The sequence below is a fragment of the Nannospalax galili genome, unplaced genomic scaffold, assembly GCF_000622305.1.
Source record: "Nannospalax galili isolate Female #2095 unplaced genomic scaffold, S.galili_v1.0 scaffold832, whole genome shotgun sequence".
Classification (NCBI taxonomy): Eukaryota; Metazoa; Chordata; class Mammalia; order Rodentia; family Spalacidae; genus Nannospalax; species Nannospalax galili.
In genome coordinates this window covers 670,146-685,533 of record NW_008331828.1, presented here as the reverse complement: position 1 = coordinate 685,533, position 15,388 = coordinate 670,146, and the positions used below count along the sequence as shown (strand labels likewise).

General features: G+C 44.2%; 1 pseudogene; it reads left to right on the top strand.

The window, feature by feature from the left end:
• The first annotated feature begins 14,105 nt into the window (after nucleotides 1-14,105).
• On the top strand, nucleotides 14,106-15,184 carry LOC103728953 (annotated as a pseudogene).
• The last annotated feature ends 204 nt before the right edge of the window (nucleotides 15,185-15,388 follow it).

Below are 15,388 nucleotides of genomic sequence, written 5' to 3'. Positions count from 1 at the left end.
GAAAATCTTCCAAAATAAAATCTCCAGGCCCAGAAAGTTTTATTGTAGATGTCTATTAAATAGTCTCAAAAGACTTATCACCATTTCTACATATTATTCCAGAAAGTATAATTAAATGCTTTCCAATTCATTTATAAAGCTTGAATTATTTTGATATCAAAACAGAACAAAGGCAGAAAAAATATAAATATTTTCAGACCCAAATTCCTTATAACATAGATGCAGAATCTTTAACAAAAACATTAGCATATATAATATATAAAAAGAATTATATGCCATAAATGATGAATTACATACCATGACTATGTTTATTTCGGAAATGCAAAACTACTCCAATAATAAAAATAACTTGACTGTAATTCTCTATATTAGTTAAAGAAGAAAACTCACATGGTAATATCAGTGTAGCAAAAGCATTTGACAAAATTCAATGGTCATTCATTATATAAACTCTCGGAGAGGCTGGAGATATAGCTCAGCAGTTAAGAAAACTCTCTGCTCTTACAGAGGACCCATGTTTGGTTCCCAGTACCCACGTGGTAGCTAACGATTGTCTGTAATTCCAGATCCAGGGGATCCAACACTCTCTTCTGGCTCTCACAGGCAATGTATGCGTAAGTGCACTTATACACGCATACAAAGCACTCATTCACAAAATAAAAATTCATTAATTAATTAAAACTCTCAGAAAAATAAGAGAATTGCCTAAACTTGATTTTTCAAAAAAACCTACCATCATCAAAATCCAGCCCTATCATGAACACTATACTTAATGGTGAAAGATTGAATGCTTTTCCCCTAACATTAGAATCATAGTAGGTCTGTTCTCACCATTGTCACTCAGCATAATGCTAAACTAGGCTAGCCAGTGTAGTAAGTCAAGAAAAGGATATAAAAAACATACAGATCAAGACTTTCAGACCAACAGAATACAACAGAGAGCCCAGAAATAACCCCGATTAGATGGCCAAATGATTTTTGACAAGGGCACCAAGAAATGGTGGAGAAAGGACAACGAAACACAGAGCAGACAGACCAAGTTGGACCTGCACCTCACACTATCCACAAAAACTAACTCAAAATGGATCAAAGACCTAAATGTAAGACCGTAAAAGAAAAAATAAAATCAAGCTTTTAAGGAGGAAAAAAAAAAAGAGCTTGGATTTGGCAATGATTTCTTGGATTTGAAATTGAAGGCATAAACAAGAAAAACAAGTCTGGGGAGATGGCTCAGTGAGTAAAATGCTTGACATGCAAGCCTGAGGACCTGAGCTCCAATCCCCAGAACCGATATAAAAATCGAGTGTAGCAGTGTGCACCCCTAGCACTCACGCAATGGGACAGGGCGAAGACAGGCAGATCCCTTGAGCTCTCTGGCCAGCCAGTCTAGCTGAAGCAACAAACTCTAGGTTCAGTGAGAGACCGCATTTCAAAAAAAGATGGAAAGGAATAGAAGTATCCAAACGCTACTGTCTCAAAGCCCACACAACCATGTATGCACACACACACACCCTGCCACATACACAAACACACACACTAAAAATTTAAATGCTGGCCATGGTGATGCACACCTTTAATCCCAACATTCAGGAGGCAGAAACAGGAGAAGACTTCACCAGGAGTTGGAGAGACAGCTCAGTTTGTAAAGTGCTGCCCATTTCACTCCACCACCACAACCATGAGGATATGAGTTTGATCCCCAGAACCCAAGTTGAAAAGGCAGTAAATAGCCTGGTGTTGGCATGCATGCTTTTAATTCCAGCACTAGCAAGGCAGGGGCAGGCAGAGCTCTGTGAGTTTGAGGTCAGCATAGCCATCATAGAGATTTCTAGGCTAGACAGAACTATACAGTAAGACCCTGACTCAAGCAAACAAAACAAAAGGAAAGGAGAAAGGAAAGGAAAGGGAAGGGAAGGGAAGGGAGGGGAGGGGAGGGGAGGGAAAGGTCTATGCAAACACGGGGGGGGGGGGGGGGGGGGGGGGGGGGGGGGAGGGGGAAGGGAAGAGAAGAGGGGGAAGGGAAGGGGAAGGGGAAGGGGAAGGGAAGGGGAAGGGAAGAAGAATGGAAGGGAAGGGGAAGGAAACAGAAGAGAGGGGAAGGGAAGGGGAAGGGAAGAAGAATGGAAGGGAAGGGAAGGGAAGGGAAGGGAAGGGGAAGGGAAGAGAAGGGAAGGGGAAGGGGAAGGGGAAGGGAAGGGGAATGGAGCAGAGTGGAGGGGAGGGGAGGGGAGGGAAGGGAAGGGAAGGGAAGGGAAGGGAAGGGAAGTGAAGGGAAAGGAAAGCTGATGCACACTTGCAATCCCAGCACTGGGTGGGTAGACAGGTGCATCCCCAGGACTCACATGTCAGCCATCCCAGCGTAATCGGTGATCTCCAGACTAATGACAGACCTTTCAAAACAAAGTAAACAGCTCCAGTGCAACAATACCTGATCTTTATTCCTGGCCTCCACATGTATGTGCACTGGTACACACGTATACCCACAGGACACATACAGTACACGCACAAAGACTATCAACAGAGAAAAAATGCAGAACACACAATGGGAGAGAGTATTTGTAAATTCTCTGTCTAATAAAGGATCAATATTCAGAATTATATAGAAAACCCAAAATTTAACACCAGAATCTTGTTAACATAACAAAACATACAGAGGCTATGAATGCTGATAACTACAAAATTCTAATTCGCGAAATCAAAAACAATCTGAATAAATGAAAAGATGTGCCCTGATGAATGACTAAAAGACTAAACAAAGTAAAGCTGCTGATTCTCCCAAATTGAATAAAATCAGTGTATCTGATTTTAAGACTTAACCATAACCACATAGTCAAAGGAGGGGTGACACTAGCAGAGACAGTAGATGTTATCAGTAGAACCAAAGCTGTTCAGTGCAGAAAAAGGCATATCAACAAGTGCTGGGGCTATTGGATACACATGGGTAGAAGGGAGGAAAGAGAGAGGTAAGAAGGGAGGGGAAAGGGCCTTAATTATAAACCTTACTGTTTATGCAAAATCAACTCAGAGTACAGCACAGATTCATATGTAAAATATAAAGCAATAAAACTTTTAGGAAAACACACACACACACAATTCCAGATGAGGATTAGGCAGAGTTTATAGACTTCCTGGTTTTTTGTTTGTTTGTTTGTTTGCTTTGCTTTGTTTTGTTCTGTTTGGAGACAGAGTCTCATGTACAATAGTCTAAACTCAAACTCACTATGTATATCAGAAGAGTCCTCCTGTCTCTACCTCACAAGTGCTGAGATTACAGATATGTATCACCATACCCAACACAGGAAACGACTTTGGTGCAGTAATTGCATTTTTTTCTTGAGGGTAATCAACAGCTACCTAATTGGACTTAAAGCCCAGTCAGTGGGAGGAAACTCATGTCTGGTATTGTAAATCTAGCCAAATACACATCACTGGAGAAGTCATACATCTTAGAGAAAATCCCAAGGCTCTCATATCCCTAGACTAATGCAATTTCTTACTATGTGCAAAATATAGATCCTTAAATTTACAGACAAGTATCCCAGTCACCACACATCAAAGTACCTTCTTTTTCAACAGAGATTATTTCAGAGTTACACCACTGGTCACACACAGAGATTCTTTGTGAATTGCCCAAGCCTAAGTAGCACATCTAGGATGCAACCTCTACAACTAAGAGTCACAAAACATAGAACAAGGGATGAAGAGAACACGAATGCATCTTTCAATCCTCATCAAGGAAGCTTCCTCATGTAAAAGAGGGCCAGGAACACAAAAGGCCACAAATGGCCAAAACGCAGAGAATAAGAGTCTGCAGAATGTGAGTCCTTGAACAGGACTCCTATATTGAGGTCCACCCATCCAGGACTCAGGGACCATTGCAGAAGATGGGACAGAAAGATTATAAGGGCCAGGGAAGAGATGCATGACCATTCAGAAACAGTCCTACAGGTGCCTGGGACCCTTCTCATACAAACCTAGAGCAATGGTGTCAGCATGCACAAGACCCATGCAAACTTAGGCAGACAAAAAACCAGCACAGAACTGTGGAAATGAAGCAGGCCCCAATCTTAGTTGAAGAATTATTGGTAGCTGATTACTGCTGGATGAGGAAGAACTGATCTTCTTGAAGGGGGAAACTCTAGATACGCTGACTAAACCCTAGTGGATGAACTTACACTGAGGGACATCTCAGGACACTAACTTTACATAATAGGCCTTAATACAAATGACAGAATTATGAACTCCAGTTGGGGGCCTATGGGAGTGTGCCGAAAGGGGGAGGGGGGAGGTATAAAGATGATTTTATATATGAAATACACAAAAATTCAATAAAAAAATTCATTCTATCAGTGTTGTCCCTCTAGAGAACCCTAACTAATACAGTCTTTCAGGTTTTTACCAGTTGGAGAGTACAGGATAGATACATACTGTCTTTCTATATTAAATATGACAACTTCATGTGAATCTAAACTTGTCTCAATAATTCTACTTTTTCAATTCCACATCTCCTGCAGACACCGCCCATTACTTTACTCCCTTAAAGGGGTGGTCTACACTGGCATCTTAACTTCCTTATCCCATGCTCTTCAATCCACACACTCAGGGTTTTACTCCCACTACCAGGGCTGTTCTTGCCAAGGTTATCAGCAGCCTTTGTCTTGTCACATGCAACAGATTTCTCCTCCCATCTTCTTTGGCCTCTCAGCAACACAGAACACCTTCTTCAAACTTTCTGCTCTACTTTCAGGATACAACATGCTCCTGGCATTTCTCCTACCCCTCACAAGCTCCACAACTGCTCCATTACTGGCTCCTATCCCACTGGCCTCCAAAAAGGGAATTCTTTGGCGAGACAGTGGGCTTTTGTCCTTCACCTGGACTCAGATAGTTTCATCCTCTCCAAATAATTGTCAACATGTTCTACATGTCAATGAGTTCTCCTGAGCTCTCTCTCTCACATGTGCAACATCTCTACTAAGATGAAACTAGTTATCAACAACTTTACAAAGCCAGAACAGAATCCCTGAGTTCCACCACCACCCTGCACTAAAACAAAGTTAGGAAAACACCTTGCTCCCAGTTCTCCTCTCCTTTCCCAGGAGCTCCAACCATGTTGTCTCCAGATCTTCTTTCCCTCACATAGTGTATCCAATCTATAAGCAAATCTTGTGTTAAATCAGAATGCTGCCTTCACACCTACTTATCTGAATACTTCTTGCCTGAGATGTGCCTGTAACTAGCACAAGCAAAGGCCTATTTATATGATCATTTACTGATGCATGATCCTGTCATTCCTCTGAACCCTTCTCATATGCCAGGATGAAAATTTAGACAAGTCTCATTACTTTGCAAATAACTCCTAGATAACTACTTCAAGTTGAAAACAAAAATTTGATTCAGTAATCAAAACTGTCTATTCCCGCCAGGCGTGGTGGTGCACACCTTTAATCCCAGCACTCGGGAGGCAGAGGCAGGCGGATCTCTGTGAGTTCAAGGCCAGCCTGTTCTACACATTGAGTTCCAGGACAGTTGGGGCTACAGGGAGACCCTGTCTCAAAAAGACAAAATAAAAAGTGTCTATTCCCAACTGGTGACAAATTGTTTAATACATTTCTTGCCAACAGCTGATGGCCACAGCTGGCACAATCAGTGGGAAAAGCAGACACCCTCATTGTTCTTCCACACCAGCATTATTGCTCTTTTCTCAGCTTCCTGTTGTGGGTGTTAATCCAATACTGTCAAAGCAGGGAAGGGAGGGTGGGACAGGAAACCTTGTCCTAGTGGTGCTGTCCTGAGACAATCATCTTTCTGTTCTGTCAGGAAAGTACTGATGACTATCCCTCACAAGATGCTCCTGTGAACTCTTCTAGAGTCCCGTCTGAGTCCACATACTTTCCAAAACAAAGGCAAGTCATTTCCCCACAGGCTGAACAACCCCCTTCCCCATCTACCACCACCAGCTCCTCAGTAATCCCTGCTGAGAAGCATTGCTATTCTGGTGGCCACTCTCCCCACTGTAGCTGGTGTGAGAAACACAGCCTCCTCTGCTACCACGTTGAGTAAACTCTGTCTGCCTCCGTCTACCCCAGAAGCAGGCCAGTGGGTTCAGCCCACACGATAACCCAGACTCTGCCACTCAAAGGAGCATTTGTCAGGAGATAAACAGCAGGCTCTCTCCAAAAAGTCCTCTTCAAAGCCCTATCCAATCTCCAACAGCCAACCTATGTGGAGTGGGTGGGAGGAGAGTGAATCACCCTGGTTCTTGGCTACCTGCTCTGGTCTTATGTGTCACCACCACAACCTGGTACCTCAGCATTTCTATGTTTTATTTCTGGACCCCAAAAGGCCCCAGCATCCTTTAACTAGACACACTGTGTTCCTCAACCAGCTTTATTTGCTTAATAAGGCTTGCTACCACCTGGTTCTCATGTGCTAAATGCTGACTGTGTTCCACTGTACAAGTGCTCTGTGCCTAGTGGGTTCCATTGAAATATGCACTTGATGAAACCTCTGTGGCCTCTCTGGCCATGCCTCCTGCCTGGAGTGTGGCTGCTGCCCATTCTAATCCTAGATAGGCAGAGGCATCTGCATCACTATGGCCATTGGCTAAGTTCCAGTGGGTTCTGAGGGCTGTATAGATTTAGTCACATGGCCCTTCATTTGCATGATGCTGACAGGAATGTGGCCAGCAGAGAGCTATTTTTAGGGTCTATCTTGGTGGCAATTGTTCTGACTGGCAGAAGAGAATAGCAAAGTCCCCATTCCTGCCTTTGTCCCTGTTCCTTATTCTCTATATCAGTCCATTATCAGACATTTCACTAAAGAAGAATCTGGTTCAAAAGACCTTAGCCAGTTTTTCCTTAACTCTTCATTTACCTGCTCAAACTTGACAGATCAGCCCAACAAGCATTTGCTTAGCACCTGCCAAATGCCTAGTCCTGAGATCACCTAGGTTCCCATGAACCCATGGGGGAGGCACAGTGCCAAACGTCTCAGTTTCTCCCTTTCCTCTTGTCCACTAGTACTCAGACATAGCAGATAGAGGCCATGGAAAGAAGCATAGGGCTCCAGAGACATGTGGCCCATGCCTCACTCTCAACATACAGATGACAACACCTTGGTCCCCAATTCTCCAAATTCCTAATACTCAAACAGAACACAACCTCTACCTATCCAAAACCAAGGGCCCACTAGTCATACCTTCCCAGACTCTTGGTTCCACTGTACCTTCACCTTCATTCTCTATTTTCCAAAGTACTGAGGTACTCTTACTTGGTCTTGTTCTCTGATAGACAGCTCACAGGACTATGGGATAGGATGCGGAGGGAGCAAGGTAGTCTTCTTACAAAGAGATTGATATTTGCTAAAGACACAGTTATAGATCCACCAAAAAGAACCTCAGGTAGTGGAAAAGGGAATGAGATGGGTCAATAACCTCCCTCCCAGGGGCCTTATTTTGGACTTTCATCATGCCACCAAACCCAGACTTCCTGAGACAGGCTAGAATCTAAAAAGAGTGAGGAGAAAAAAGATTTAACAGTACTAGACAGACAAGTTACAAAGAAAACAAAGGTAAAAAACACACGTTCCCCAGCATGATGGGACTGGGGCAGTGCCTGGGCCTTAATTCAATGCAGCCCTAACCCTACTCTGCAACATGTTTACTAGGCAGCCTTCAGACATCACTGACCCTTGACTCCATCTGGAAAATTCCAACAGGTTCGGTATGGTTAATAGCAGGCTGCCTGCAGGCCTAGGGCCTAGGCAAATCAATCAGCTTCTCTGTAATCCATTTTGATCATCCATACGCATTAACAGGGATATAGCACATAGGCCTAATGGGCAGCAGGCTCAGAGTATCAGCCACTGGTGCTGCTGCTGCCATCACCATGGGCAACAGCAGCATCTTCTCTGCAATTCCCTCTTCTGACCTCCACAATCAGCCCTCAGTCTCACCTTCATAAAGACTCCAGGCCAGGTGTGGTAGCCCACACCTTTAATCCCAGCAGAGGGGATGCAGAGGCTGGTGGCTCTCTGTGAGTTCAAGACCAGCCTGGTCTACATAGCAAGTTCCAGGTTAGCTGGGGCTACAGGAAGACCTTGTCTCAAAAAAGATTAAAAGAACTCCAGGAGCACCTAGGTCAAGAATATGAAATGACACTGACCACAGGACTTTGATAGAACTACTAGATAAAGGGACCTATGTTTCACCCTTCATTAGGGGAACAGGCTGAGTACTGGGAAAGAACTCTCCAAATGAGATTCCCAGAGCACCATCCTGGGAACTCTAAACCTCACTACTAGGTCCAGGGCCAAGATGCAACTCATTGTAGAGGATGTCGGTCCAGCCCTCCGTGGTGATACACTGGAAGACTGTCAAGATGGCAAACAGGATGTTGTCAAAGTTGGTGATTCCAAAGTTGTGTCCTGTCCAGTACTCCCAGCATTCAGTTTCACCTTCACACAATCGGGCTGGAGCCTCCTTGCCACAGGGGAAGTCATCCACAGGCTCTGCATCTATGAAGAAGAGAGTGAAGCAAGCTAAGTTCTCCAGGTCCACTGGGAAGGCTGAGCTCCGGAGAACCTGCTGCACCCTGAACCTCCACCATGTCCCCACCCCTCCTCATACCTGTACCAGATCTCTCAACTGCCTCCACCTCAGCCCAGGATCCACTCTCTCTGGATCTCCTTGCTCACCTCTCCTTATCTCCAGGAACCTGACCATTATCATTCAGATATGCTCAGGATTCCTTCATCCTGAAATCAAAATCAGCAGACACCTACACTCCAATTGTTATTGACACCCGATTTCTCCTCTATCACCCAATCTGGGAGAGAAGGGAGACTAATAAATGATAAGCTTGATAAATGATTATAAGGTTTATTTCTCTCTCTCCAAATATCTTGATTAAAGTCTACAGAAAGCTAACATTCGAGCAGAGGGTTTCAGGGAGGTCTTCCTGCTAAGGGTGACACAGGAAGCAGGACAGCTGTTTGGCCACCCAAGTGGAGCACTTCTACTTGGTATTTTTGTACTTATAACTGAAGTAGACCCCAAGCTATTCTATATCAAATACTATTGTTTCCTTCCTACAAGTTTTTACAATCTGGTACTTTATTCATGTATCTACTTATTGGTATTTACCAGGATACTAAAATGTAAGCCTCACTGGTCCAGAAGTTCAAAAACACTTCTGGCACTGGGATCCTCATCTGAGACCAAAGTATGCTACAAGACTCACATGTGCTGTTGGGGAAGAAGGTCTTGTGGAATTTTCCCATATAGAGCTCAAGGCCAATGATGGAAAACATGAGGATGGTGAAGAAGAGCAGCCGCCCAATCTGCAACAGTGGAACCATGGCCTTCATGATCGACTTGAGTACCACCTGCAAGCCTGGAACCAGAGGACAGCACAGGGCACGTCAGAGGGGAAAAGGGGCAGAGTGACAGGAGAAAGACAGAACAGTGAGTGCTTATGTGGGCAGGACAGTCAAAGCATGAGGTCTTAGGGAGAAGTAGGTTGAACAGGGTCTCATAGGAGGGGAAGAGGCAGGACAGGCAACTTCTAAGGGTATGAAGTCCAGGGTGGATTATGATCACTGGTGAGAACATGGATCAAGGACAGTTCAGAGTCTGAAAAGAGCAAAAAATCCTACTAAGAGAATGAACTGCAGAAAAGGAGGTGAAGGGTCATAAGAAGAAAGGCCAGGGAGTCTTGGGATAGAAGAACAGAGAATCTGGGGAGGTAAATTACAGGGCTTCCTCACAGACCCAGCAACTTGGGAAAAGGAAGTAGTCCTGCTATTCTCCAAAACCAGGAAGTGTTTTGCCACTGGCCGTAAGACATTAGTGAGTCAGGCCAGAGGAACTAGACAAAGGAGGCTATAATCCCTGGCCTCTCACCCTCCCAACCAGGGTCCAGTTCTTGGAAATAAAGCTGAACCCTTGCCTGTTCTGGGAAGAAGAGTAAGCTAACCAATAATTTGCCTGTAGTAGTCTCAGCACTAAGACCATCTCTACATAGGCCCTTAATAAACCCAAGGCCAAATTTCTATTGGGCTCAGGGAATGGGAGCAAGTGTAGACACAGGCTTACTAAGATTGTTTCCTTTCTACAAGGCCATCCTTGCAGACCATCCTCCTGCTCCTTCTTGTCTTCCTTAAGTGACCCAGCTGAGAGGCATATCTGATGACTAGTGTCAGTTTCAGTCCACTAAGGCTAAGAAAGTTTGCTCTTTGCAGTCTTGGATATTTTCCTGCCCTACCACTTTGATTCATTGCTGTTCTTTAACCCCATAAAATGAAGCAAAGAGCTAGAAACACAGGTCATGGGAAAAAAACAGGACCACTCTGGAATTTTGTGGAGAACAAACTAGAAAAAGCCTGTTCCTCCCTTCCTGCTGCCTGGTTCTATGTTCAAAAGTAGAAAAATAGGTGGTAAGGGTATATCTCAGTGGTAAATCATGTGCTCAGTATGTACAAGGGTCTAGATTCAATCCTCAGCACCACCATGCCTGCAAAAAAGTGTCCAAAGGGCCCAATATACTTAGAAGGCATGGATGTGATAAGGAAACAGGAAGAGTTGGCCTGGGCCTGACTAATATTAGGCCTAGTGATAGGCATAGGGATAGGGACAGGGCCTGGGATGGGATAGGACTTGAGTGAAGTCTACATTTATTCTTAGGGTTTTGGTGAGGTTTAGGGTTATAGTTACGGTTAGTAACTATATAACTATAGTTACAGTTAGGTTTAGGGTTATAGTTACGATTATAGTTACGGTTAGGGTTACAGAAAGAACTATTGCTAGGGCTAGAAGTAGGGATAGATTTATGGTTTGGGTATGGTTAGGCAAGTTCTAGGGTTAGTGCTAAGGCTAGATCTTTTGCTAGGGGTAGAGCTAGCTAAAGGGTTAAGCCAAGGTCGTGGGCTAGGTATTTGGCTAGGTTTGGTGTTAGTGTTAGTGTTTGTTAGTGTTAAGGTTAGGGTTAAGGTTATATCTAGGATTAGGGATAGGGCAAGGAATAGGATAGGGTAAGGCCTAGAGTTAAGGCTAGGGCTAGGGCTAGGGATAAGGCTAGGGCTAGGGTTAGGGATATGGATAGTACTACCACTAGGGATAGAACTAGGGATAGGGCTAGAGATAAGGATAAGGCTAGGGCTAGGGATAAGGATAGTGCTACCACTAGGGATAGGACTAGGGATAGGTCTACAGTTAGGGCTAGGGAGAGGGCTAGGGTTGGGTCTAGACAAGGGCTAGGTTTCAGGGTAAGGCTGTGGTTAGGGCTAAAGTTAGGCTAGACATACGGATAAGGTTACAGATAGAACAAGTGTTTGGTCAAGGTCTGGGATTAGGTTTAGGGCTTGTGCTAGGCCTATGACTAAGTTTAGGGCAAGGGAGGGTTATGTTTAGGTTTAGTATTAAGGTTAGGCTTAGGGTTAGGTTTAGGGTTAAGCTTAGGGCTAGGTTTAGGGTTAGCTTTAAGGTTAGGTTTAAGGTTAGGTTTAGAGTTAGGGCTAGGACTATGGCTAGGTTTAGGCTGAGAGCTAGGGTTATTATTAGAGTTAGCACCAGAACTAGGCTGGGTTTTGGCTTAGTATTTGGGTTAGGTTTAATGTTCTGGGTAGGATTAGGTCAGAGCTAGAGTTAGAACTAGGGCTAGGATTCGGTTTAGGATTTGGTTTTGTGTTTGGGGTGGATTAAGACTGACATTAGGGCTAGGGTTAGACCTATGGCTAGGACTTTGAATAGAGCTTTGGTTACGACGAGGCTTATAGTTAGAGTTAGGGTCAAGGTTAATGGACAAAGTCAGGGCTAGGTACAGGGCTAGGTCTAGGTCTTGGGCTAGGTTTAGGCATAGGGTTAGGCCTAGGATTACAGATTCATGTCACCAGAGTTCTCTCAGTGTCTCTTGTGCTATCAGGCAAAACACATAGCATAAATTTATGTGCATTTATTACTGTTGGGGGGGCGGAGAGAGTGACTTACAAAGAAAGGTGCACCCCGTGCCTAGCTCCAGTCCACTCAGGTCCTGCAGTGCAGCTTAGAGCTTGCCATATCAGACCACTCCGATGCCATGCCCATTGTCACTGCTTGCATTTGCCCACACCTCAGGGGCCAGCAGTCTCGCCCCAGGTCTATTCTGTCAGGCCATTCTGTCCTTGAGCATGCCCGGCTGCTGCATATTCCCCATGCATACTTGCAGCTTGCCGCTTCTGTCCCAAGATGGCGCCACAAGCCCCTCCTTCCACAGTTCACTCTGCCAGGTCCATTCTCCACAACAGGCCCTGCCCTTTGAGGACCCAGAACCCCTGGGGAACACAATGCCATTAGGATGAGACTTAGGAATATGGTTAGTGCTAGGGTTATGGTTAGGAATAGGGTTAGGCTAGGGTTGGGTTAGTTTTAGGGATACTGATAGGACCAGGGCTAGGTTAATGTCTAGGTTTATGGTTAAATTGAGGTCTAGGTCTAGACCTAGGGCTAGGTATAGTATTAGGTATAGGTAGAAGGTTAGGATTAAGGTTAGGGTTAGGGTTAGGGTTAGTGTCACGTTTAGGGCTAGGTTTTAGGGATAAGTTTAGAACTAGAACTATAGCTAGCGTTAGTTTTAGTTTTAGGGGAGGGTTAAGGTTGCTACTATTAGGGCTATGTTGAGGCTTAGGGCTAGGTTAATAACAGTTATGGTTATGTTTAGGACTAGGGTAGTGTTAGGTTTAGGATTATAGTTAGGTTTAGAGTTAGAACTAAGGCTAGAGTTAGGGCTAGGGCTAGGGCTATTGATAGTTCTATAGGTAGTGCTAACACTCAGGCTAGGGTAAGGTTAAGGGTTATACTGAGAACTATGGCTAGTGGTAGTTCTATGGCTGGTGCTAATGCTTAGGCTAGGGCTCAGTCAATGTTTAAACCTAGAGTTATGGTCACATTATGTCAATGTTTAGGGGTAAGTTTATTATTAGGGTTAGAGTTAGGATTAGGACTGGGGTTAGGACTAGGTATACTAGGTCTAGTTATATGGCACAGTTTAAGTCTAGGTTTAGAATGTGGAGTTAAGGTTACAGTTATGGTTATGTTTAGAGATAGGGTTAGGTTTTAGCTCAAGGCTCAGTGCTAGGGTAGGTCTAGGGATAGTGTTAAGTTTAGGCTTAGGGTTAGGGTTATAGTTAAGGCTATGGTTATGTCCAGGGCTAAGGCTACATTTAAGATCAGACCTGGGGCTTTTGCTAGTGGTAGGGCTACAGCTAAGGCTAGGGATAGCAATATCGAGCCTAGATTTAGGGATAAGGCTAGGCTAGGGTTTGGGTTAATTTTAAGCTTAGGGTTAGAACTATAGTTGGGGTTAGTGCTTGGTAAGTGTTAGGGCTAGTTAGTTCTAGGTTAGGGCTAGGCCAAGGGCTTGGAATAGGGTTATGGTTAGGGCTATGGTTAGACTTAAGCCTAGGGATAGGGCTAAGTTTAGGGCTAGGGTTACGTCTAGGGTTACGGGTAGGGAAAAGGTAGGGTTAGGGCTATAACTAGGGTTAGGGATAAGGTTAGGTTAGAGGTAGGGATAAGGTTACAATGATGAAAAGAGTTTGGGCTAGAGTTAGGGCTAGGTTTAGGGCATGGGCTAGTGTTATCTGTTGGGTTAGCACTAGGACTAAGTCTAGGTCTAGGGCTAGGTCTATGACTAGGTTTAGGACTAGGGTTAGGGCTAGTGTTAGGGTTAGGGCTAGGCCTATGAAAAGGTTTAGTACTATGGTTAGGGCTAGGTCTACGTTTGTTTTAGGATTAGGGTTAAGGTTAGGGTAAGGGCTGTGTTTAAGCCTAGGGCTAGCACTAGGACTAGGGCTAGGTTTAGGGCTAGGCTAGCATTGAACTGGATAGCTTGAAAACTATGGTTAGGGTTAGGGTTTTGGCTAAGTCTAAGGATAGGGATAGGGCCTGGGTTGGTTGCAAGTTAGGCCTGGGGTTATGGATATGCTTCGTAAGAGGATTAAGAACAGGTTTAAGACTAACACTAAAGAAAGTTGAGGTTGCTTCTTGTGCATGCATGATGATGTGAGAGCTTAGCTTCTGCTGCTGCTGCTCCTGCTCCAGCCACCTCCAGTCACCATGCCTCCCTGCCATGAAACTGAGTATAGTAGCCACGGACCATGATCTGACTGATGCCAGGAAGTTCTTCCCTTGTTCCAACAGATTGAACAAAAAGGCAACTTACAATATATCCTTCATTCACCCCACAGAATACCAAGCACTTTCAAAGAGAAAGAAGAGCCAGTGGTTGACAAACGGAAATGAACCATTTTTATGAAGTCTGTCCCCATGAACACTTACTTGGTATGCTTTGGTTTACATCAATTTACCTCCATACAGAAAACATTGCAGAGTGATAAACTACTCATTATTTATGTCCAGCCAGCACAAAAACAGACCTCTGAATAGTTTGAAAACATAACGAAAACTGTTTGATTATTTTGAAGAATTCTTTGCTATGGAATATTCTCTTCCTAAACTAGATAAAATCGCTATTCCTGATTTTGGCTCCAGTGACATGGAGATCTGGGGACTCATCACTTACTGAGAAACAAACCTGCTTTATGACCCAATCCAATCAGCCTCATCCAACCAAGAGGGTGGCCAGTGTGATTTCCCATGAACTTGTACACCAGTGGTTTGGAAATATTGTGACCATGGACTGGTGGGATGACTTGTGGCTAAATGAAGGATTTGCTTCTTTCTTCAAGTTCTTGGGAGTAAATTATGCAGAAAAAGACTGCCAAATGCCTGAGAAGGTGTTGCTTGAGGATGTGTTACCTATGCAAGAAGATGATTTTTTAATGTCTTCACCAGTTGCTGTTACTGTGTCAACTCCTGCTGAAATAAGTGCTGTGTTTGATAGAATATCATACAGCAAGGGAGATTCTATTCTGAGAGTGCTTGAAGACTGGATAACACCAGAGAATTTTCAAAAAGGTTGCCAGATTTACTTGAAAAGTTTTCAGTTCAAGAATGCAAAAACTTCAGACTTTTGGTACTCACTAGAAGAGGCAAGCAATCTACCAGTGAAAGAAGTGATGGATACCTAGACTATCAAGATGGTCTATCCTGTGCTTAATGTGAACAATAGGAAAATTATCATACAGAAATGCTTTCTGTTGGACTCCAAAGCTGATTTCTAAGCCACCATCTGCCTTGGGAAAGTGAACCTTTGTAGTGCATTGCCCATGGAGAACAGAAGAGACTGTTGGATCCCCTGGAACTGGCATTACGGACAGTTGTTAGCTGCCATGTGGGTGCTGGGATTCGAACACGGGTCTTCTGCAAGAACAGTCAGGGTTCTTGACCACTGATCCATGTCTCCGGCCCATAAATATATATTGTAAAATCAGTAGGAGCTGAACAAATGAG